Below are 24,486 nucleotides of genomic sequence, written 5' to 3'. Positions count from 1 at the left end.
TTTTAAAAAGGGGTCTTCCGTGCTTAAAAGGGGTGTGCATCCGTTCTTTAATTGAAAAAAGGGGACCTTCCCCAATTTCCAAAAACCCCCCCCACACAACTGCAAAAAATTCAAACAACTACTTAAAAGTTAACATTTTACAGAGCATTGGAAACGCATTCAAAACGGGAATTTCCCTTTTCTGAAAGGGTCCTCTCCGTGCTTAAAAGGGGTGTCATCCTGTAGAGGTTTCCACCAAAAAAACCCCCTTTCCCCCGGCACCTCCCCCCCACAACACAACATAACTTCAAACAACTACTTAAAAGTTAACATTTTACAGAGCATTGGAAAAGACAAAATTTCGGAAGGTTTCCCTTCTTGTCCTTTTGCTGCATATGTGCTTAATAGGGGAATGGATTTTGATCTTTAATTCCAAAAAAACCTCCCTCACACAACTGCACACACTAACCCCCCCACACCAAAAACCTAAAAAAAACCTTTTTAAAAATTTTTAAAATTTTAAAATTTTCAAAACAATTTTTTTGTCCTTTGGGGGGGGAAAAGAATGGGGGGTTTTCCCCCAAGTTTTAAACCCAAAAAACCCCCACACAACCACCCCAACCCCCCACAAAAATTAAAAAAAAACTATTTAATTTTGGGACAAGGGGCCAAAAAAATTTTTTTTTTTCCCCCCCCTTTTTTTTCCTTGTTTAAAAGGGGGGTTTTTTTTTCCAGGAAAAACCCCCCCCCCAAACCAAAAAAACCCTCCACACACACTAAGCAGTAACAGGATTCAAACAACTATCTTACTATGTTATGACATTGCATTAGCAGAACACGCTATTCAAATTACTGGAAGGTTTCCCTTCTCCTGCTGCACTTATAGGGTGCTGACATCATCCGTGCTTAGATAGGGGAATGTGCATCCTGTAGAGTGCTTTCACAATTGCCAAAAGGGACACCTCCCTCACACAAACGTGCACACACACTAACCCCCCTCCACACACACTAAGCAGTAACAGGATTCAAACAACTATCTTACTATGTTATGACATTGCATTAGCAGAACACGCTATTCAAATTACTGGAAGGTTTCCCTTCTCCTGCTGCACTTATAGGGTGCTGACATCATCCGTGCTTAGATAGGGGAATGTGCATCCTGTAGAGTGCTTTCACAATTGCCAAAAGGGACACCTCCCTCACACAAACGTGCACACACACTAACCCCCCTCCACACACACTAAGCAGTAACAGGATTCAAACAACTATCTTACTATGTTATGACATTGCATTAGCAGAACACGCTATTCAAATTACTGGAAGGTTTCCCTTCTCCTGCTGCACTTATAGGGTGCTGACATCATCCGTGCTTAGATAGGGGAATGTGCATCCTGTAGAGTACTTTCACAATTGCCAAAAGGGACACCTCCCTCACACAAACGTGCACACACACTAACCCCCCTCCACACACACTAAGCAGTAACAGGATTCAAACAACTATCTTACTATGTTATGACATTGCATTAGCAGAACACGCTATTCAAATTACTGGAAGGTTTCCCTTCTCCTGCTGCACTTATAGGGTGCTGACATCATCCGTGCTTAGATAGGGGAATGTGCATCCTGTAGAGTGCTTTCACAATTGCCAAAAGGGACACCTCCCTCACACAAACGTGCACACACACTAACCCCCCTCCACACACACTAAGCAGTAACAGGATTCAAACAACTATCTTACTATGTTATGACATTTGTGACAGACGCATTAGCAGAACACGCTATTCAAATTACTGGAAGGTTTCCCTTCTCCTGCTGCACTTATAGGGTGCTGACATCATCCGTGCTTAGATAGGGGAATGTGCATCCTGTAGAGTGCTTTCACAATTGCCAAAAGGGACACCTCCCTCACACAAACGTGCACACACACTAACCCCCCTCCACACACACTAAGCAGTAACAGGATTCAAACAACTATCTTACTATGTTATGACATTTGTGACAGACGCGTGTGCACGCTTATTCATTCAAATTGGGTTCCTTCCTGCTGCTGCTATAGGGTGCTAATATATCCATTCGAGATAGGGAATGTGCATCCTGTAGAGTGCTTTCACACCAAATTGCCGGGACACCTCTCCTCACAACGCACACTAACCCCCCTCCTCACACACTAAGCAGTAACAGGATTCAAACCCCTATCTTACTATGTTATGACATTTGTGACAGACGCATTAGCAGAACACGCTATTCAAATTACTGGAAGGTTTCCCTTCTCCTGCTGCACTTATAGGGTGCTGACATCATCCGTGCTTAGATAGGGGAATGTGCATCCTGTAGAGTGCTTTCACAATTGCCAAAAGGGACACCTCCTCACACAAACGTGCACACACACTAACCCCCTCCACACACACTAAGCAGTAACAGGATTCAAACAACTATCTTACTATGTTATGACATTTGTGACAGACGGATTAGCAGAACACGCTATTCAAATTACTGGAAGGTTTCCCTTCTCCTGCTGCACTTATAGGGTGCTGACATCATCCGTGCTTAGATAGGGGAATGTGCATCCTGTAGAGTGCTTTCACAATTGCCAAAAGGGACACCTCCCTCACACAAACGTGCACACACACTAACCCCCCTCCACACACACTAAGCAGTAACAGGATTCAAACAACTATCTTACTATGTTATGACATTTGTGACAGACGCATTAGCAGAACACGCTATTCAAATTACTGGAAGGTTTCCCTTCTCCTGCTGCACTTATAGGGTGCTGACATCATCCGTGCTTAGATAGGGGAATGTGCATCCTGTAGAGTGCTTTCACAATTGCCAAAAGGGACACCTCCCTCACACAAACCCCCCTCCACACACACTAAGCAGTAACAGGATTCAAACAACTATCTTACTATGTTATGACATTTGTGACAGACGCATTAGCAGAACACGCTATTCAAATTACTGGAAGGTTTCCCTTCTCCTGCTGCACTTATAGGGTGCTGACATCATCCGTGCTTAGATAGGGGAATGTGCATCCTGTAGAGTGCTTTCACAATTGCCAAAAGGGACACCTCCTCTCACAAAGCGTGCACACACACCCCCCCACACACACACACTAAGCAGTAACAGGATTCAAACAACTATCTTACTATGTTATGACATTTGTGACAGACGCATTAGCAGAACACGCTATTCAAATTACTGGAAGGTTTCCCTTCTCCTGCTGCACTTATAGGGTGCTGACATCATCCGTGCTTAGATAGGGGAATGTGCATCCTGTAGAGTGCTTTCACAGTTGCCAAAGGACACCTCCTCACACAAACGTGTGCAGCGTGCACACACTAAGAAGTAAGAGGATTCAAACAACTTATGTTATGACATTTGTGACAGATGCATTAGCAGAACACGCTATTCAAATTACTGGAAGGTTTCCTTCTCCTGCTGTACTTATAGGGTGCTGACATCATCCGCTTAGATAGGGGAATGTGCATCCCAGAGTGCTTTCAAAGGGACACCTCCCTCACACAAACGCACACACTAACCCTCCACACACACTAAGCAGTAACAGGATTCAAACCCCTATCTTACTATGTTATGACATTTGTGACAGATGCATTAGCAGAACACGCTATTCAAATTACTGGAAGGTTTCCCTTCTCCTGCTGCACTTATAGGGTGCTGACATCATCCGTGCTTAGATAGGGCAATGTGCATCCTGTAGAGTGCTTTCACAATTGCCAACCGACACACCTCCCTCACACAAACGGGCACAAACACTAACCCCCTCCACACACTAAGCAGTAACAGGATTCAAACAACTATCTTACTATGTTATGACATTTGTGACAGACGCATTAGCAGAACACGCTATTCAAATTACTGGAAGGTTTCCCTTCTCCTGCTGCACTTATAGGGTGCTGACATCATCCGTGCTTAGATAGGGGAATGTGCATCCTGTAGAGTGCTTTCACAATTGCCAAAAGGGACACCTCCCTCACACAAACGTGCACACACACTAACCCCCCTCCACACACACTAAGCAGTAACAGGATTCAAACAACTATCTTACTATGTTATGACATTTGTGACAGACGCATTAGCAGAACACGCTATTCAAATTACTGGAAGGTTTCTCTTCTCCTGCTGCACTTATAGGGTGCTGACATCATCCGTGCTTAGATAGGGGAATGTGCATCCTGTAGAGTGCTTTCACAATTGCCAAAAAAGGACACCTCCCTCACACAAACGTGCACACACACTAACCCCCCTCCACACACACTAAGCAGTAACAGGATTCAAACAACTATCTTACTATGTTATGACATTTGTGACAGACACATTAGCAGAACACGCTATTCAAATTACTGGAAGGTTTCCCTCCTGCTGCACTTGTAGGATGCTGACATCATCCGTGCTTAGATAGGGGAATGTGCATCCTGTGGAGTGCTTTCACATTGCCAAAAGGGACACCTCCTCACACAAACGCACACACACTAACCCTCCACACACTAAGCAGTAACAGGATTCAAACAACTATCTTACTATGTTATGACATTTGTGACAGATGCATTAGCAGAACACGCTATTCAAATTACTGGAAGGTTTCTCTTCTCCTGCTGCACTTATAGGGTGCTGACATCATCCGTGCTTAGATAGGGGAATGTGCATCCTGTAGAGTGCTTTCACAATTGCCAAAAGGGACACCTCCCTCACACAAACGTGCACACACACTAACCCCCCTCCACACACACTAAGCAGTAACAGGATTCAAACAACTATCTTACTATGTTATGACATTTGTGACAGATGCATTAGCAGAACACGCTATTCAAATTACTGGAAGGTTTCCCTTCTCCTGCTGCACTTATAGGGTGCTGACATCATCCGTGCTTAGATAGTGGAATGTGCATCCTGTAGAGTGCTTTCACAATTGCCAAAAGGGACACCTCCCTCACACAAACGTGCACACACACTAACCCCCCTCCACACACACTAAGCAGTAACAGGATTCAAACAACTATCTTACTATGTTATGACATTTGTGACAGACGCATTAGCAGAACACGCTATTCAAATTACTGGAAGGTTTCCTTCTCCTGCTGCACTTATAGGGTGCTGACATCATCCGTGCTTAGATAGGGGAATGTGCATCCTGTAGAGTGCTTTCACAATTGCCAAAAGGGACACCTCCCTCACACAAACGTGCACACACACTAACCCCCCTCCACACACACTAAGCAGTAACAGGATTCAAACAACTATCTTACTATGTTATGACATTTGTGACAGACGCATTAGCAGAACACGCTATTCAAATTACTGGAAGGTTTCCCTTCTCCTGCTGCACTTATAGGGTGCTGACACCATCCGTGCTTAGATAGGGGAATGTGCATCCTGTGGAGTGCTTTCACAATTGCCAAAAGGGACACCTCCCTCACACAAACGTGCACACACACTAACCCCCCTCCACACACACTAAGCAGTAACAGGATTCAAACAACTATCTTACTATGTTATGACATTTGTGACAGACGCATTAGCAGAACACGCTATTCAAATTACTGGAAGGTTTCCCTTCTCCTGCTGCACTTATAGGGTGCTGACATCATCCGTGCTTAGATAGGGTAATGTGCATCCTGTAGAGTGCTTTCACAATTGCCAAAAGGGACACCTCCTCACACAAACGTGCACACACACTAACCCCCCTCCACACACACTAAGCAGTAACAGGATTCAAACAACTATCTTACTATGTTATGACATTTGTGACAGATGCATTAGCAGAACACGCTATTCAAATTACTGGAAGGTTTCCCTTCTCCTGCTGCACTTATAGGGTGCTGACATCATCCGTGCTTAGATAGGGGAATGTGCATCCTGTAGAGTGCTTTCACAATTGCCAAAAGGGACACCTCCCTCACACAAACTAACCCCCCTCCACACACACTAAGCAGTAACAGGATTCAAACAACTATCTTACTATGTTATGACATTTGTGACAGATGCATTAGCAGAACACGCTATTCAAATTACTGGAAGGTTTCCCTTCTCCTGCTGCACTTATAGGGTGCTGACATCATCCGTGCTTAGATAGGGGAATGTGCATCCTGTAGAGTGCTTTCACAATTGCCAAAAGGGACACCTCCCTCACACAAACGTGCACACACACTAACCCCCCTCCACACACACTAAGCAGTAACAGGACTCAAACAACTATCTTACTATGTTATGACATTTGTGACAGACGCATTAGCAGAACACGCTATTCAAATTACTGGAAGGTTTCCCTTCTCCTGCTGCACTTATAGGGTGCTGACACCATCCGTGCTTAGATAGGGGAATGTGCATCCTGTGGAGTGCTTTCACAATTGCCAAAAGGGACACCTGCCTCACACAAACGTGCACACACACTAACCCCCCTCCACACACACTAAGCAGTAACAGGATTCAAACAACTATCTTACTATGTTATGACATTTGTGACAGACGCATTAGCAGAACACGCTATTCAAATTACTGGAAGGTTTCCCTTCTCCTGCTGCACTTATAGGGTGCTGACACCATCCGTGCTTAGATAGGGGAATGTGCATCCTGTGGAGTGCTTTCACAATTGCCAAAAGGGACACCTCCCTCACACAAACGTGCACACACACTAACCCCCCTCCACACACACTAAGCAGTAACAGGATTCAAACAACTATCTTACTATGTTATGACATTTGTGACAGACGCATTAGCAGAACACGCTATTCAAATTACTGGAAGGTTTCCCTTCTCCTGCTGCACTTATAGGGTGCTGACACCATCCGTGCTTAGATAGGGGAATGTGCATCCTGTGGAGTGCTTTCACAATTGCCAAAAGGGACACCTCCCTCACACAAACGTGCACACACACTAACCCCCCTCCACACACACTAAGCAGTAACAGGATTCAAACAACTATCTTACTATGTTATGACATTTGTGACAGACGCATTAGCAGAACACGCTATTCAAATTACTGGAAGGTTTCCCTTCTCCTGCTGCACTTATAGGGTGCTGACATCATCCGTGCTTAGATAGGGGAATGTGCATCCTGTAGAGTGCTTTCACAATTGCCAAAAGGGACATCTTCCTCACACAGACTTGCACACACACATCAAACCCGCTCACCCCCCCACACACACACACACACACACACACACACACACACACACACACACACACACACACACACTGAGCAATTGCATGGTTTGAACTCCTACCTACCTATATTATGACACTTGAGGAAGACGCATTAGCAGAGTGCGCTAACCGAATTACTGGGCATCTGGTCTGCATCTGCAGTATTTATAGGGTGCTGACATCTTTATTTCTACAGAGGTATGTACATCTAGTACTACCTGTCAGGTGGGGGATAGCATATATATGCATTTGCAGCCACCTACGTCAGGGTCAGATATGCACATCGCACTGGCAGTTTATGCTCTATACCATGCTTCGTGACCACAGGACCTGTAACACACAACACAACCAGTCTGAACACCACACCCACATCCAGGACACACGCAGCTTCCATGGGAACAGTGCCGGGATATGCAGGTGTTCACATACACCATTCCAGTTGTTAACATCAGGTACAGGCATATTGTGTGTGAGAACTACTCAGGCCTCTACCAATTTACCCTACAGCCACTACAATTTGTGGGTCCATGTGCTATGGCAGAACCACATACCACAGCCACATGAGGGAATACATATTGCACCTGTCCATCTGCAACATGGGTACTCACTGTTCCACACCAGAGGTAGACCAACATTGTTGATATCTGACTATACCCACCTTTCCCTGGACATCCATATCCCATCCCCATCCCCAGGCAAGGTTGTCACTGCACACAAACTGTATTTAGCACAAGCAGACTCTACACTTGTGAAGACTGGGGTAGACGACTTCAAAGGACCCATGCTGGGGGACTATACTGGCCACTCAGCATAATCCTTGGCAATTGCATTCTATGATCATGTGTACGGTTTGCATTGCCCATGCTATCCCACATATACCCATGACTGCTCCACAACAAGACACCTGTCAGTTGTACACCAGCCATATATGAGCCGTCCAACAGACAGAGTGAGCTAATACATTGCAGAGCTGTAGCCCACAGAGGGAGGACATCTGTGAACAGTTCCAGCATGACACTTCATTCCCACATAATCATCACAACACAGTGTTGACAGTGGAATTGTCCAGACAATGCAGATAGGGCTCCCCTCAGTCTGTTATTGATGGCCACTTACTGTTGGAGATCCTCAGCAACCCTCTTCCAGCTCACACCAACAACATGGCTGTGGCTTAGCACATTCAAACCCTGGGATCTCCACTGTGCCCCTGCTTGACAGACGCACAGCTCACTAGCCTCACACGTTGCCTTATGTGACCTACTTTACAGTGGCACAGTAGCCTACTGTACTGGGGATGCAGATGCCAAGCACACTCTGGCTGAGCTGTCATTCCCTAGGGCAACAAGCCTAGTATTGACCTCTACACCCATATGTTCAATTGTCAGATGCACAATATTTGTTGTGCTGTTCTACTGTTTGCAGGTCTTTATTGCCAAAGCATTCCCTGTTCCTATGACCAACTTGTGTATCTGTGGAAGTTGTTTGCATATGATGGCGATCCACTATATCACTTATGTCTCTGTAGTCATTTACTGTGTGCACTGGGCAGATTGCTGTGTTGTGGTTGGTTCCTGGAATGTCATGTACAAATACCAGATATGTGTGGCCAACTGCTAAACGGAGATATGGCCTAAGTGTGTGAGCATGCCCAGTTCAGCCTTTCCATGGCATGTTGTCTGACATATGCCTCATTTATCAAAGTGTGCGAGCATGCCCAGTGTGAGCTTTCCATATGTTGCACTCTGAAGTCCACCACATATTTGGGTGTGTGCGAACTTCAACAATATCTCACGTTTATGGTTGTGTGTTGGGTGTCATGTTGTGTACTAACTGGCCAACTGCTTCGTGTCTGCCACAACAGGGATTATACTGTGCCTGCAGGGATTGCATGGGATACTTTGCAGACAGTTGTCAACATACTTTCATAATGACCTAACACTGTAGTACCGTATAGTGTACTGGTTCAGTACTTTCACTGTGGTGGACAGTATCCTGGGCTTTAGTCCTATCACTGCTTGACATCTTCATAGTGAGCACAACAGACTGCGTAGGGGCCAGTTGTGCACATATGACCATGTTGCATTATGTTCAGATATGGACTACCTACACCAGGCTCGTCCAACATTGGTAGTGTATTCCACAACATAGGTGGACATTGGCAAACACTAGCGATGTTCCCTAGGCCATTTCTGATGCTAGTCACAAGGTGTGTTTGTCCTTCGACACACATTGTAACTGGAGTTTGCCATGACATATGTCATGGTTAGTATACTGTGCCTCCGTCTACCTCTGACATAGTGATACCCAGGGTTCACCTACCATCTCCCATCCACTCATCAGGATTCCTCTTGAGGGGTGTCGATAGGTGACTCTCTGGCTAACCTGTACCGGGAGTTTACTCAAGAGTGGAGGTGCCTTTTGTGTTATGGATCATTCTGTACAGCTTGTCCTATGTATGTCAGTGCTGGGGTTCAGGTCTCTCATGTGCATAGCTCACTGCCATTCAGATTGTACAAGGTGCAGCATGTTCATTGATTCCAGGTTGGACATGGCTTCATACATCAGGGACAGCTTGCCTATAGCTGGGCAGTATGGCAGTGTGTGGGGCTGCAGTTTGTTTACTCAGGCAGCACATGGCATCTGTTCATGCTCTTTGCTACTCCTGGTGGGGTACTTTTGTGGACTTTACAGTTGATGGAGGTGTCTGCTGAGGTATATCCCACAGGGGCTATTGTAGTCAATTGTGACGCTGATGAAGGATAACTGCAGAGCCACAGTGACCTCCCCTTATCTACATCTGACAACCTTCATGATTGGGTGGGTATATGGTATGTTTCTGCAAACACTAAAGCCACATGTTTGTCCAGTGCAGGATATCTATCACCTTGTGTCCCCAGGTCTCTCATTACATGTTAGGTACATAATGGGTTAACACCTGTGTGGTAATTTGTGTGCACTTACTGTATATCCACAGTGCTTGTCTATACACAGTTCTGCAATTAGCTTGCTGACATGGCTATGGCTCCAGTTGTCTGTTTGTAGATGGCCCTTTTGTGGGTTGCTTGCATACATGTTCAGTCATAGTCCTTCCATGTTGGCCTATACCTATGGAACATATATACAAAATGGGGGGGGGCAGGACCAAGCCTTGTGGGATGCCACTCATATCTGCTTTGTAGTCTGACATGGATGCAGCATGTCTGACCATGTCAGTTCTGTCCTTGGTCTGGTTTGCAACCCCTCTACTGACATAGGGGTATATATTTAAGCTGGTGAACATATCCATACTGAACTCGTAGGGTATTGTCTAGATGCATATGCACGGTCCAGCTATGCTGTGTGGACCACATTGCCCTCATCAATGACCTTAATGACTGTTTCAAATGGGTCAAACATGTTTAGGGGCAGGATCTGCAGTTATGACAGCCACACTGTGTAGGGTCCAGTATCAGTAGGTCCACAATAGCTTTATGTCTGCGGTACATACTGATCCTTTCCATAGCTGTGCAGACCAAGCTTGTCAGGATCCTGGGGTGGTAGTTTGCAGAATCCATTCAGGCAACACCTTTGTTGTGAAGGACCACTGTTGTTGTACACTGCTCTTTGGGTACATATCCTGTGGTCAGGCTGACATTGGGCAGTAGTGTGATTTGGCATTCCATTATTCTTGGAGTCCATGTTGGCCTCAGCCCAGGACACCATCACATACCTTTGCTGCTGTGTGTTTTGCTTTGCAGATGATGGCTGTTACCTCAGCATCTGCAATGTCAGGGGACCAGCAGTCTGCTGGGATAGATATTTTGCATTCTGGGGGGGGGGGGGATTATTTGCACTGCACCTGTCAGGTTGTATGTTAGCAATATGTGTGTGTGTTTGGTATGTTGTTTGTAATATCTGTGTGATTTGGAGCATATCTGTGGATTCCTAACATGGTTCCTACCATCAGTTAAGTAAGCCCTGTGATTATCCTTAGTGTCCTGTACAATTTGTATCTTCATAGGTTCATGGGTTCATACTAGGCTATCCACCCTAGGGCATTAGTAAGCCAAGCCAGAGTGTGTGTGTCTTTCGCTGCCCCTTGCTATGTGACTATTATGGCTATTTATGATTTTCTTTACTGTGCCTCTGTTTGGTCGTGACACAGTGAAGACCCCCAGTATACATGTACAATCATCCATCCACTTGACAATATTCCTGTTGAGGGGTGTCAGTGAGGGGCTCTGCCTAACATGGATTGGGATCCTGTTTCTGGGTGTGGGGAGCCTCTGGGTTATGTATCTGTCCCTCCAGCACATCCTGTTTCATTATGTGTTGAGGCTGACATCTGTCACTCTCACAGCTCCAATGGCTTTGATTTCCTGTGGTGGAGCATGTCCATTACTCCTGTGTTGGACATGGCCTTGTACAACAGACATACAATGCCTCTGTGTAGGCAGTCTGTGACTGCATTCAGCTGGGGTGTCTACAACCAGGCAGCATATGACATATATTTGACACCCTTTATCCTCTTGGTGGGGTACCTTTGAGGTCTTCCAAACCGCTGCAGGTGTCACATACGGTACATCCCATACGAGTCATTGTACTAGATTAGGGGTCTGATAAGGGAACAGTACAGGGGCACAGTGACCTCTGTTGATGTAGATGTGAATCATTTCATGATACGGTGTCCAATATCAATAATCTTCCTAGCCACATTGGCATTGTGAGTGTCACATGACAGATTACTGTCCACTTGTGTCCCTAGGTCCCTGATTACTCCTTGCATACATAATGGTTTACCACCTATGTGGTAATTTGTGAGTACCTTGTCTGGTATTTGGTGGGACATTCATACTGTCCAGTGACTTCAGGATGTCTGGGTGGAGTTCTTGTGTGTGAGAGTGTGGTCTGTCGCATGCTACAGACTGTACAGCAGTTTTGACTACACTTAGGTGCACATGGGTGGTCTGCGCTGCTTTGTGCATTGTCAGTTACCTGGCCATATGGGTGTCTGTGCTGCATATGGATACTCCCCCTCCTTTGATGTTTTGGTCCAGGTGTTGGGGCCATAACGCATGATATGTGGTATAACCTGGTAGTGCTTGTGTGCTATCACTAGGCTTGCAGCAGGCTTCTGTCACTGCACAGACATCGATGTTCTCCATACTGGGAAGTGCCTCAGGGGCATGCATATTGCAGTTTACACATCTGGCATTGGTCAGCATTACCCTTATGTTTCTTACCACTTATGTTTTCTAGGTTGGTGGGTAGTCTTTTTGGCCTTGCCTACATACGGCTCTATGGAGGTGGCAAAGGCCTTATCCAGTATCCAGATGCACAGGGGTAACAGGTGCAAGCCATCCTTGGAACAGCAGCATGGCTTGTCATGCATGACATCTCAAGCAGACAGACATTAGACCCTCTTGGACTGACAGCTGTAACTGTGCCACCTGTTAAAGATGATCATTCTGTGTTTGTACTGTGGCATCATTCTTGGTGAGGGTTGTATGCTGCACATGGCCAGTGTCATACCGGCCTGGGGTACATACTCAGAGAGCTCATCCATGTCTCTTTTCATGTAGTCCAGGGAGGTACATCTCAGGTCATTCACACCAGCATGGACATTGAGTGCATCATATTTCTGCTTGCTTTGGGGTGACCTGCGTGCTTGTGTTATGTGGCATATTGTGGCAGCCTACAGGCAGCTTACTGTACCTTTTCCCTTGTTCAGTCTGGTGAGTGGGACAGCAGTGTGTCTGCCTATGCAGACACCTATTTCAACTGTATCAGGCATGTTGTTTCTCCTTCTGGCCTGTGACTGTTTGGCACAACAGCTTTGTGTACTATGTGTTGCATGTGATATGTTTGGAGGTTGTGGTTGCTTGGGATCTGCTTTGGAGGCTTCTGTTGGTGTGGTGTGTTTGTAATTAGGGCCTCTGGGAATGTTTTTCTGTGTTTATGTGTTTGGTTTACAGTTGTGGTAGGTCTATGTGTGACTGGGTCTGTGGTGTAAGTGGTTACCTTCTCCTCCTGATTAGTTTTGACAGTACTGAGTTGGGGGAGCTCAGCCTCCAGTTTGGATACATGGTTGCATCTATCACATATATTTGTATTTATTGGGGGGAGTTGTGGGTTGTCTGTGTACTTGGGACAGGTGTCACATTGCCTCTGGATTCACAGATTCTACTTGTTGTGGCTGGCCTTAGTGGATTGTATGTGTGGACATATTTTATTGCCATACTACTGATCAGTGATTACTTCCTTTTTTATGTTTGCTCTATCATGTGGTAGCTTCCTCATTCTCTTGCATGGTTTGGTAATGGCTGGAGTCCAGCATGCCAGATGCCTGCGTGTATGGCATTGTGTCTTGTTGTTATTTGTGATTGCATACTCCAAGCATTCCTGGCTGTGTTCATGGAATGCCTGTATAACATGTTCTGCAGTGTGTCCCATATTCTGCACTTGCACAGGGCCTTTTGTGGATTCCACATCGGTTTGGAGGGTGCAACCTATGCTTTACACATGTTTTTCACTGTGGTATTCTGGCCAGGGACTGGGGTCGGGATGTGTATATCCAGTGTGATTACTCTATGGTCTGGTCTTACCAGTGAGGGATACACTTCTCATCTTGCCATCCAGTACACATGTTGCTGATTATCACATCCAGTATGCTTACCCCTCTTGTGGGAGTGGTACGTTGTTCCTGGGCATTTTGGTTTATGGATTCTGGGAACTTTTCTCCGACTGTGTTGGTGCTAGTATAATGATCGTAATGTATGTCTGGGTATTTTCAGTCAAGCAATATAATGTGGTTTGGGGGGCTTGATATATTCATGTATTCCAACATAGGCCAGGTGCAGTTCCTGGTATTAGGACAGTAGTCTGCAGCAGGCTATATACTGGGAGGCAGTTTTAGCCATTGGTATTTGACCATGGCTAATCCATGCTGCTTCTTGTTGTGGTACCAACATGGGGTGTGGTTATCCTTGACATTTATTGCTAGTCACCCTCCTTTTGTAGCTTGTTCCATGTTTTGCAGCTGTACAGCACGGTATGAGGTGTGACCTGGTAGTGTTAGGGTGCTGATGTGAGCCTTGACCCTGTTTTCTATTGCAGGACTGATATCTACATTCTCCATACTGTGTGCATTTACACTGCACACATCTTGCTGTTTAGACTTCTGGCATTGGGTAGCATTACATCTAGGTTCCTATCCCTTGTGGTACCTATGAAGGTGGGTTTGTGTTTTGAGACTTACCTATTCAGGGCATGCTGTGGGTACTGACAGCCTTTGCCAGTATCCATGGGGCATGGACCAATAGGTGCATGCCACCCCTAGCAGGTGGTGCATCATGTCATGCTCCGCATGTCTTCCCAGCCTGAAACACATTGGCTCCCCTTTGACTAACTGCATTACTTCAGCCAGTTATTGCACTTGACCATCCCATCGTCATTTTGTGGCTTCATGCTTGGTGAGGGTGGATGTTAGTCAGGGTCCTCAGGTGTGCATATAGTACATGGTGTTGCATTACTTAACACATGGCATTCATGCCTCAGGTGGTGCTGCAGGGCTGCCTCTGTCGGATGCGCATATTACACTCCCTGTACATGTTTGTGAGCAGGTCATGTCATTTTAGGCATCCATGTTAGTATTTGAGTGAGTCAGAGGGGGTATCATTCCCAGGGTTCCTACTGAGCCAGTGTATGTGCTATGCGTTGCATCTTTGCCAAGGCCAGGGCATACTGGGCATGCCTCCTTCTGCCTACTGGGGCAGGCTCAGATTGTTCCTCCTCCGGGTCACGCTCTGCCTGTGATGGCCTTGGCAATGGTGGGGGGCTGTTTGGCCCAGCCCTATGCTGGTCCTGCTGCAGCTGTTTTCGCAAGATCATATTATGTAGCATAGCACATACCATGACAATTTGGGTACATGTAGTTGATGTGTACTGCAAGGCTCCACCAGATGTGTCCAGACACCGGAACCGTGACTTGAGCAGCCCAAAAACACGCTCTATTACATTACGTGTTTGTGCATGTGCCTCGTTATGGTGTTCCTGTTCAGGTGTGTGTGCGTTTCTGATGGGTGTCATCAACCACGGCTCCAGTGCATAACCTGCATCCCCCACTAGGTGTCCGTGTGGAATGTCCCCATTGGCAAATGTCTGGTACAGCTGCATCAAATGCCAGATGTGGGAATCATGGTAACTTCCAGGGCAGCCAGCACACACATTCATTATTATGCCCTGGGCATCACACATGACCTGGAAGTTGATGGAGGGGAAGCCCTTGCAGTTAATGTATGCTCTTTCCCGCTCACCGGCTGGTGCTTTGATGCGTATATGCGTGCAGTCTATTGCACCCACTACCTCAGGGTATTCCGCTATTTGCTGGAAGAGATGCATATTGCTGGACAATACCTCACGGGCATTGGGGAAATATACATGATCACCGACATGTGCTGACATGGCATCCAGGAACTGGTGCAGTACCCTGGAGGCTGATGCCTGTGATATCCCCATCATATCACTAGTTGATCTCTGGAAGGTACCTGTTGCTAGTATTCTTAGTCCAACACATACATTGGTTTCCACTGGGATGGGTTCCCCTCTGTTGGTTCTGTGTGTGAGGCATGGCCTGCACAGCTCGACTATTTGCTGCAGGAGCTCTCTGTCCACTCTATAGCGCTCTACTATCTCCAGCTCATGTAACCCGTGGTAGGTGACCCTGGGCCTGTACACTCTTCTCCGTCTCCTCACTGTGGGTTGTCTGGCACCATCTGCATTGTCACCACCCTCAGCAAGTCGCCTATGTCTCATTATGACAGCTATGGCAGCCCCTAACATTTCTGCTCTGAGTGAAGCTTTTTCAGTTTTCACTTCTATTAGCTTACTCATGTCTTGCAGTGTCTCTTGAGAGAAACGTCCTGCACTGCTGTTTGCAGAGTTTTAAGTGCTGGGCTGGGCTACTATTCTGCCTGTGTAATTGCCTGCTTCTAATTGTTTTCACCTGCTAGCTCCAGCAGTATTCCTTGCTAGCTTCCTACTAATTCTGTTGCTTCCTTTTTCCTTTCTGTTTCCTCAGGGGGGAGCAGCATGCATACCAGCAGAAGCGCACTCACAGTGGCTTACAAGCACGCACACATGCTTACACTGTTCAGGATCTGCCTATTCAGGTTAAAACGCGCACGCACCAATGCAAACAGTCTTACAAGTCTGCCAACAGGCTCCCACATGATCAGTCTGCCTTACACGCGCGCACATTGCCCTACTCGCACTTCATGGTGCGCACACATGCGCATGCACGCCCAGCAAGAAACTTTAGTGTAAGTAACAGTGTACACCTTCATTTCTTGACTTTCCCAGACTTATCTTGTGGCACTCCTCTTTCCCTGATCTGTGTCTATCATCTGTCATGTTACACTGACCTCCAATGAACTGCATTTCTTTCTACCATTCCCCCATGTGATGTGACCTATCTCCTACTCTATTCCTCCCCCTTATGTATCTCTTACACTACTCAGACTGTGCTCATTTGCTATGTGACTGTGAGATTCAGTATCCTAACCCTCATTTACATGAGATTGCCTACTAATGCTTAGTTACATGTCTTACACTCAGCTTCCCCACTTAGCAACCACTGCACGGTGGCCATGTTGTTTTTGGTCTGCTGGTCCCTGCATTGTCATTCCATATATTGCATAAAACCCACATTTGTGGGTTTATAACCTTCATTTTTATGTTTTATGCAGCGCAGCCCATTTGTATTTTTATTATTTTTACATCAGGTTACCTTGCCAATGGCCACATATTTGGCCATTGGCATGCTGCCTGACACATATGCACCCTTTATTTGGAGCTGACATGGCTCCGTTATGAATTTTGCAGAAACATACTCAGTTGTCAACTGAGTACATTTCTCTAGCTAAAACGTCTCTTACACGGGCTGGTTTCTGCTTCATGGATCGCTAATATACCTCATTTGCATACCTTTCAGCTGCAAGTGAGGTATTTAGCATGTCCACACCCAGTCCGTGTAAGAGACGTTTTAGCTGGTCTCTTACACGGAGTTTAGGGCTGTTCCTGGATCGCGAGGCTTGCATGGAGTGTTACACGTCTCTTATACTCCGTGCAAGCCTTCGTGAATCCTGCCCTATGTGTTTTAAATGTAGGCTTCTGTATATGTATGTGCTGTTAGTCTATCTGCACCTGTAATATATGCTTAACAGTCTCACTATATTCATCCACATTTCTAACTATTCTGTTTGCCTCTGAACTACCCTTAACCAACAATTGGACCTGGTTTAGTACTAATCTACATTAACAGTAAGCATTCGCCTATACTCTGAATGCTCCAGCTTGTCTCCGTTGCTGTCTTTTTTTTCTTAACTATGTTGTTCAGTTGGTTGCCTGTCTCATTCACCTATTTCACCTCTCCTTTCTTCCCCTCTTCTCCTAGGTTGTAAAAGTCTACAATTCATCCCACATGAATTTCAAGTAACACCTACACCAACTTCAGTGCTTTAAATCTCCTGTCTGCAGCACACCAAAATAAAAGTAAATGTTTGAAATTAATTTTATCATTCTCCTGTAACCTATATATTTGTTGTAAGGCTCTATGCACAGCACTAGGCACAACCTTTACTATCACCCTTTTTGTTCATCTCTACTTCTCTGCAAATACTTGTTCCCGCCCCTTAAATTTCCTTCCTTCCTTTTACCCCTCTCATTGCTTTGTGTTAACTCTGTGATATGTAGTAAACCCTTCCTTATACTACAGCTCAATATCTTCCATTTCTCTTCTTTTTACCCCTTTCTTTGCATTCCTGTCATTACATATTCTATATTATACAACGACCCCCCCCCCCATTAAATATTCAAAAATGTGCACGCTGATTGGTCAGCGTGCACATTGTAAATCAGAGTTATAGTAATGGAAAAAGGTCCCGTCGCCCGGACTTTTTCCATTACTATAACTCTTTTTTTTTTTTTTTTTTTTTACAGCAATGGAGAACACAAGATCTCCATTGCTTCACATTGTCTCGCTATGTTAAACAAGTTTAACATAGTGAAACAGTTTTTAAAAAGCAGTGGAGATCTTGCTTTCTACGTTGCTTTTTCAAAACTGTCTCGCTATGTTAAATGGGTTTAACATAGTGAAACAGCTTTAAAAAAGCAACAGATATTCTCTGTTGCTTTTTTTAAAGCTGTCTCGCTATGTTAAACTCATTTAACATAGTGAAACAGTTTTTAGAAAGCAATGGAGATCTTGCTTTTTCCATTGCTTTTGCCGACAGCTCTGATGTATTGCGTAGGCATGCACATGCGCAGTACATCAGAACTGCCGCAGAATACCAGACAGCTGCGGAAGGGCAGCAAGGAGGCATTATACAATGCCATTATTTAAGAAAAGTAATTTTTTTTTTTTAAATAATGTCATTGTATAATAGCAATAACCCACACCTGGGTGTGGGTAATGCTGGATTTACCCACGGTTGGCTTTATTTGGCCACTTGGGCTTTGCCCTCGTGACCAAATCACACCAACCGTGGGTAAATCCAGCATTACCCACACCCAGGTGTGGGTTATTGCTATAATAGTCTAAATACTGATTATTGTACTCTATGTACATTTTCAGCAATAGGATTCTGCTGATAGATGCAGTCTGGTTCTGCTCTTCAGGGCCTCTACTCATATCCCCGGCAAACCACTCCCCCTAATTACCTTATCCAATTATATGTACCTCTACCATGTCCACCCTCACATCACATTCATAGCTTACATACTTTTATTTAATCTAAATTGATTTGCTTTCCCCTTTCTCCATCACTTTGAATCTCATTTCTCCCTACTACAATTCTTTACATCTTACTATACTTCAGTACTCTCTATGTAAGCACTACCTCTAACTATCTTACATTAACTCCAGCCTTGCCCTCTTCTCTCCTACAACTTCTATGTCTTTCACTCCCCCTATTAATATGCACATCAAAGTAACATAGCACCTTAAATTTACTATTGACCTATCACATCTCCCTTCCATGTATCACAAATTTTAAGACTAAACACCTACTAGAATTGTCAAAGCCCACCCTGAAGACAACACATTTCCAACTTTAACTTTAAGCTGCACACATACCACTAGTTAACATGCATCTCTACTTACACGTGATATTTCATTCTAACATATAAATACCATTTTTACTATTTGTATACCCACCCTCACACTAGACATGCTCCTCTTAACCTCCTTAACATCTTTAATCTTGATTCTCAATCTCTCTACAGCTATATTCTCACATACCCCCATTCACCAATACACATCAGTAACCACCTCCCCCAATAAACAACACAGCTTCTCACATATCTCTGCCCAGCTTTCCCTTATACCCTCCCATATTATTCAACACACAAATTGGCCTCCTCACCTCCTATGAAACCACACTTGGCACCAGTACCATCACTTATATATAAAAAAACATATTCCATGGTACTCATTCCTCATCACTTATTTACTCAAAAGTGCAGACATACATTCTAACCCAGGTCCACCCTTTAATACAAACCCCAAAAGTAACCCCAAAGATTTAAACATATTTCCACTGAATCTTAGAAGTATATGTAATAAAATAGCCCCACTGCATGCCTGGATTGATCAGTCAAAATAAACCTGACATATTAGCACTTACCGAAACATGGCTAACACCTCAATGTAAAAGACTCAGACATAATACCTCCAAACTTTGCAATAATGAGACAAGATAGATCTAAAAAGCAAATGGGGAGGGATAGCCCTTCAATATCCATCTGCACTCAGTATCACACCCCACACCAGTGATGTGCCCACCTTTTTTAATGCTGAGGTAATAATCTCTTTTTTGAACCTCAATGCAACAAAAGTAATTTGCATAATAATATTATATATCCCACCAGGTCACAATATACTAGTGTTGGAAGATATATTATCCTAGACATCCCATACAATATATCATGAAACAATAATCTTAGGAAATGTTAATATAAACTGGCAGACCATTATTTCCAACTCCCCCATAAATAGTATCAATCTGTATGTTTTTCACAACTTATCAATTGTCCAATAAGATACAGCAAAGATCTTACAAGCCAGTTCACCCTAGACTAGATCCTAGTATCCTACCCCACCAATTATCCTTCTTCAGGTACACTGTCTATTTCCCTAAGCAATCATATGACAGCTTATGCCATTAGAGAAAACTACCAACAACTAAGAGTACACACTGTAAAACTGGTTAAGAATTTAACTAATTTATCAGCATAAATTCAAAAATCTCCTACGTGAAACAGACTGGACACCCCTTAAACTACTACCCCTTAATGATGCTGTACTATACTTTAATAACACCTTCCTTCACATACTTAATACCCTAGCCACCATTTATATGAAAAGAATCAAAAAGAACTCAGTAACATGGCTCTGTAAGGAATGTAAACACCTGATGAAACAAAAGGGCCTAGCCTGGAAAACTTGAATGAACAAAATCATGTCAACTTCAAAACACTACATAACAAAGTGACACAATTAATCAACAAAGATAAGAAATCATACTATTCCCAGCTTTGACTCTAGCATAAAACAAACCCCCCAAAAAATCAGGGGTCCATATCTAGTCTACTTGGAAAAATAGAGATTACAGCCCATCACCTGAAACCTCTCCATCACAAATAGCAAAAAATTTTAACAAGCATTTCATAAAATCAGTATCAGACCTACTATCTAACACTCCTAACACTGGACCCCCCCACCCTTCAACCTATTTAGGCCCCAATCATATACCATCTACTACCTCTAACCCAATCATTAATAACTTCCTTACTCAACAAAATCTCATAAAAAACCCCATTCTCATTTCAGCCTATATCCACAAACATCATGAAGAAACTGCTACAAAAAGTAAAACCCTGTTCCACCTCAGCTGATAATCCTCCACCACACTACCTCAAACTGGCTGCCAGCTCAATTGCCTACCCAATTAGTATCCTTATCAATAGGTCTTTTTCTGAATTGAAAGTAACAACCAAATGGAAACAATCTCACATCACCCCCATCTACAAAGGAGGCAATTCTATTGAACTAATTTCCATCCTATATCCATCTTGTCACCCATATGCAAAATTCTCGAGAGAAGTATCCATCAGCAGATAATGCAGTCCCTATTACAAATCAATCTTTTAACCCTACCCCAACATGGTTTCCGACCCAGACGCAGCACATCTACAGCACTATTATCCTTTACAGACACTGTGAACAAGGCCAGAGATGCAGGATACTATACAGCCTCAATATTCCTTGACCTCTCTAAGGTCTTTGACACAGTCTTTCACTCCCTACTACTAAACACACTGTCTAACCTAGGCTTCTCACATAACACAGTTAAATGGTTTCAAAGCTACCTCAAGGATCATAAACAAGCAGTGAAATGGTATAATGAACTTTCACACTCTTACCCTTTTCCCACAACCCTACTGGAGTTCCTCAAGACTCCAGCCTCGGACCCCTACTCTTCATTATTTTCACTATCAACCCTCACACTTCCTCCCACCCTGGAACACTCATTCAGTACACTGATGATTCCACCATAATCTGTACTGCTCAATCACTACCAGAACTGCTTTCAAAAAATCAACAATCCTTTAATGCAGTCGAATCCTGGCTAAAAAATGCCCAACTCTTTTTTAATCCAAAGAAGACTAAATTAGTACTCTTTCACCCCAAAAACACATCCCCCGTCACCAATCATTTCAACATCTTGGCATCTGACAACACTGTCATATAAATAGTGCAGGAAACCAAACTTCTAGGAGTAATCAATGACAATACATTTTCCTTCAACCACCATATACAGCAAAATATAAGGAAAACTCATAAAAAACTGTGACTCTTGTATAGAAACAAACATTTCTTAACTACAGCAACCAAAGTTTCCCTCGTGAAAACCTTTTTTACTTCCCTCCCTTCTTTACAGTGCCCCTTTTCTAACTAATTTACAAACTTCTACAATAAACGAGATGGAACAGTGCTACAACAAAGTTGCAAAGTTTGCCACAAGCTCTAAATATTGCACACACTACTGTAAACCACTACTAGAATGAAACTGGCTTGAACTTCCCAAACAACTTGCTTTTTTTTTCAGCTATCCACTTTGCACAACCTTATTTTCAAGCCTACTGCCTGCCCTGTGCTAGCCAACTTAGTCAAACCTTATACACTAAGTAGATCTCTACCATCAGAAGATAGAAATCTCTTAGCTATCTCAAAACTAGCAAAAAAAAAGGTCATTCTCTTTATTCATATTCTTTCTCTAAACTATGGAATTCACTACCTCTTGCTACAAGGTCTATGTCTACCCTAACATGTTTTAAAGCCTCTTTAAAAAGTCCTCTCAAAAATACATGTCTCTTCTCCTATATAAATCCAGCATAATGCTCAGCTCTTCTTCTTCTTTCACACTAGCTTCATTTTCTGTTTCTTCTGTCACATCTCACACCTTCACAGTCTACAAGATCCTAAAGTCTTTCTAACTCCTTCTCTGTTTCTATACCATATCCTTAAGCTACTGCTGAGTCTGCAATGCCTCTATTCTTAACTGTCTCACTATCTTTGTGCATCACTAACTCTTCTGCTATTATTTTCCTAACTGTAACCGTCATTTTATTTTTTCATGTACTATCACACCAATGTCATACATTGTACTACCTACATACTACTTTTGTGCACTTTATCTACATATATGCTGTGCATATGTTGTTAGAATGACTAAAATTGTCTATAATGATATAACTCTATAGAATTATCCAGATGTGTAATATACCTTGTAACCTAGTTTACATTCTATCAGCTTATTTTTGTATAGTATTCTTCATGTCACTTGTTTTGTTTTGGGACTATAATATATTTGTATTGCACTGTATGTGGAGTTTTTCTCCCTGGGCCTCCACTGAAAATAGGTTATGTAGACCCAGTGAAACCACTATGGTAAACAAATATCAAATAAATAAATAAATACTCCCACACCATGCAGATTTAGTGCTGGCATTGCATGATGATTATTTGGTGCAATTTAAGAGGAGATATGTTTCTGCACTCCTGAGTGTGCCCTCCTTTGTATGAGATGCCTATTAACTATCAACTTGTCAGTTTGTCAGTCATTCCATATTACAATATTACCAGCCATACCTCTCAGCCTCCAGAACAGAGAATCAGGGACAAAGGACCTTAAAATCAGGGACATCCAGAGGCAACTAATTAACATATGATATGCATATTTAAATAAGTACATTAATGGACACACCCACCCATTCATTCAATTACACAAAGACAGGGCATGATTTTAAGAATTTTATATTAGAGAATTATATACATTGACACATCAAAATAGAGGATTATTCATATTTTTCAGAAAACTGTATAAAATGAAAGTAAGACATGTTCAGCTCACTCCCCACTCCTCACAAATACTCTTAAAAACTGGTGCTTATATGGAATGGAAGCAATACAAGGGAATTGTTATGGCTAGGCTTGCATAGGCCCTAGGGCCGATAGCCTAGTACCAACCTATAAATCTATGAACCTATGAACACATGTACATTCAGGCTATTGATTCAACTTCAGCATCTTGGCAGGCAGAGGTAGTTTCTGCAGCTGATGCTGTGGAGGAATGTTCATTCTTGTAAGCAGTTGTTGCTTTTCTTGCTGCTTCCAGCATGTCCTTAGGATGCTTTACACAGTAGCAGTCATTGTCCTCGTTCACAGTAGCAGTCATTGTCCTCGTTCACAGAACCAGTCATTGTCCTCATTCACAGAACCAGTCATTGTCCTTAGGATGTTTTACACAGTAGCAGTCATTGTTCTCATTCATCTTTATTGCTAATCAAGAGTTTAATGTTTTGGGGCCAAGTGACTGAGCTCAGTTTTTACTTTGTGAACCATGTTCAATGCCCGTTCTGCTTCACTGTTTGAGTGTAGCAAACAGAGAACACTTCTCATTAGCTTTTGAAAAGTAGGGAAGTCTTGTGCTGAAGGGCTCCCAAGTACCATCAACTAGTACTTTAAAAAATTAGATGTGTCACATCCATATGACCAGACAGTCATCTGATATACTGAAAACTCATCTATCAGTTTGCATCGCTCCACTTGTGAACTACAAAAAAATGAGATTAGTGCCAATATCTGCTATAACAGTCGAAGAAAGCTGCAGTTTCATAGTTGGATCCAATAAACTGGTCATGTTCTGCAGCAGGGGATCTTTTGCAGGGAAATGCTTTTTCATTTTTAATAGCACTGTGGAGTAAAATTGTTTGGCTCTTGAATAGTTTCTGCTCTACTGTAGT

This window comes from Protopterus annectens, chromosome 3.part1, assembly GCF_019279795.1.
Source record: "Protopterus annectens isolate FY-2018-M chromosome 3.part1, PAN1.0, whole genome shotgun sequence".
NCBI lineage: Eukaryota > Metazoa > Chordata > Ceratodontiformes > Protopteridae > Protopterus > Protopterus annectens.
The sequence above is the reverse complement of the archived record's forward strand: the minus strand, read 5'-3'. Positions refer to the sequence as shown.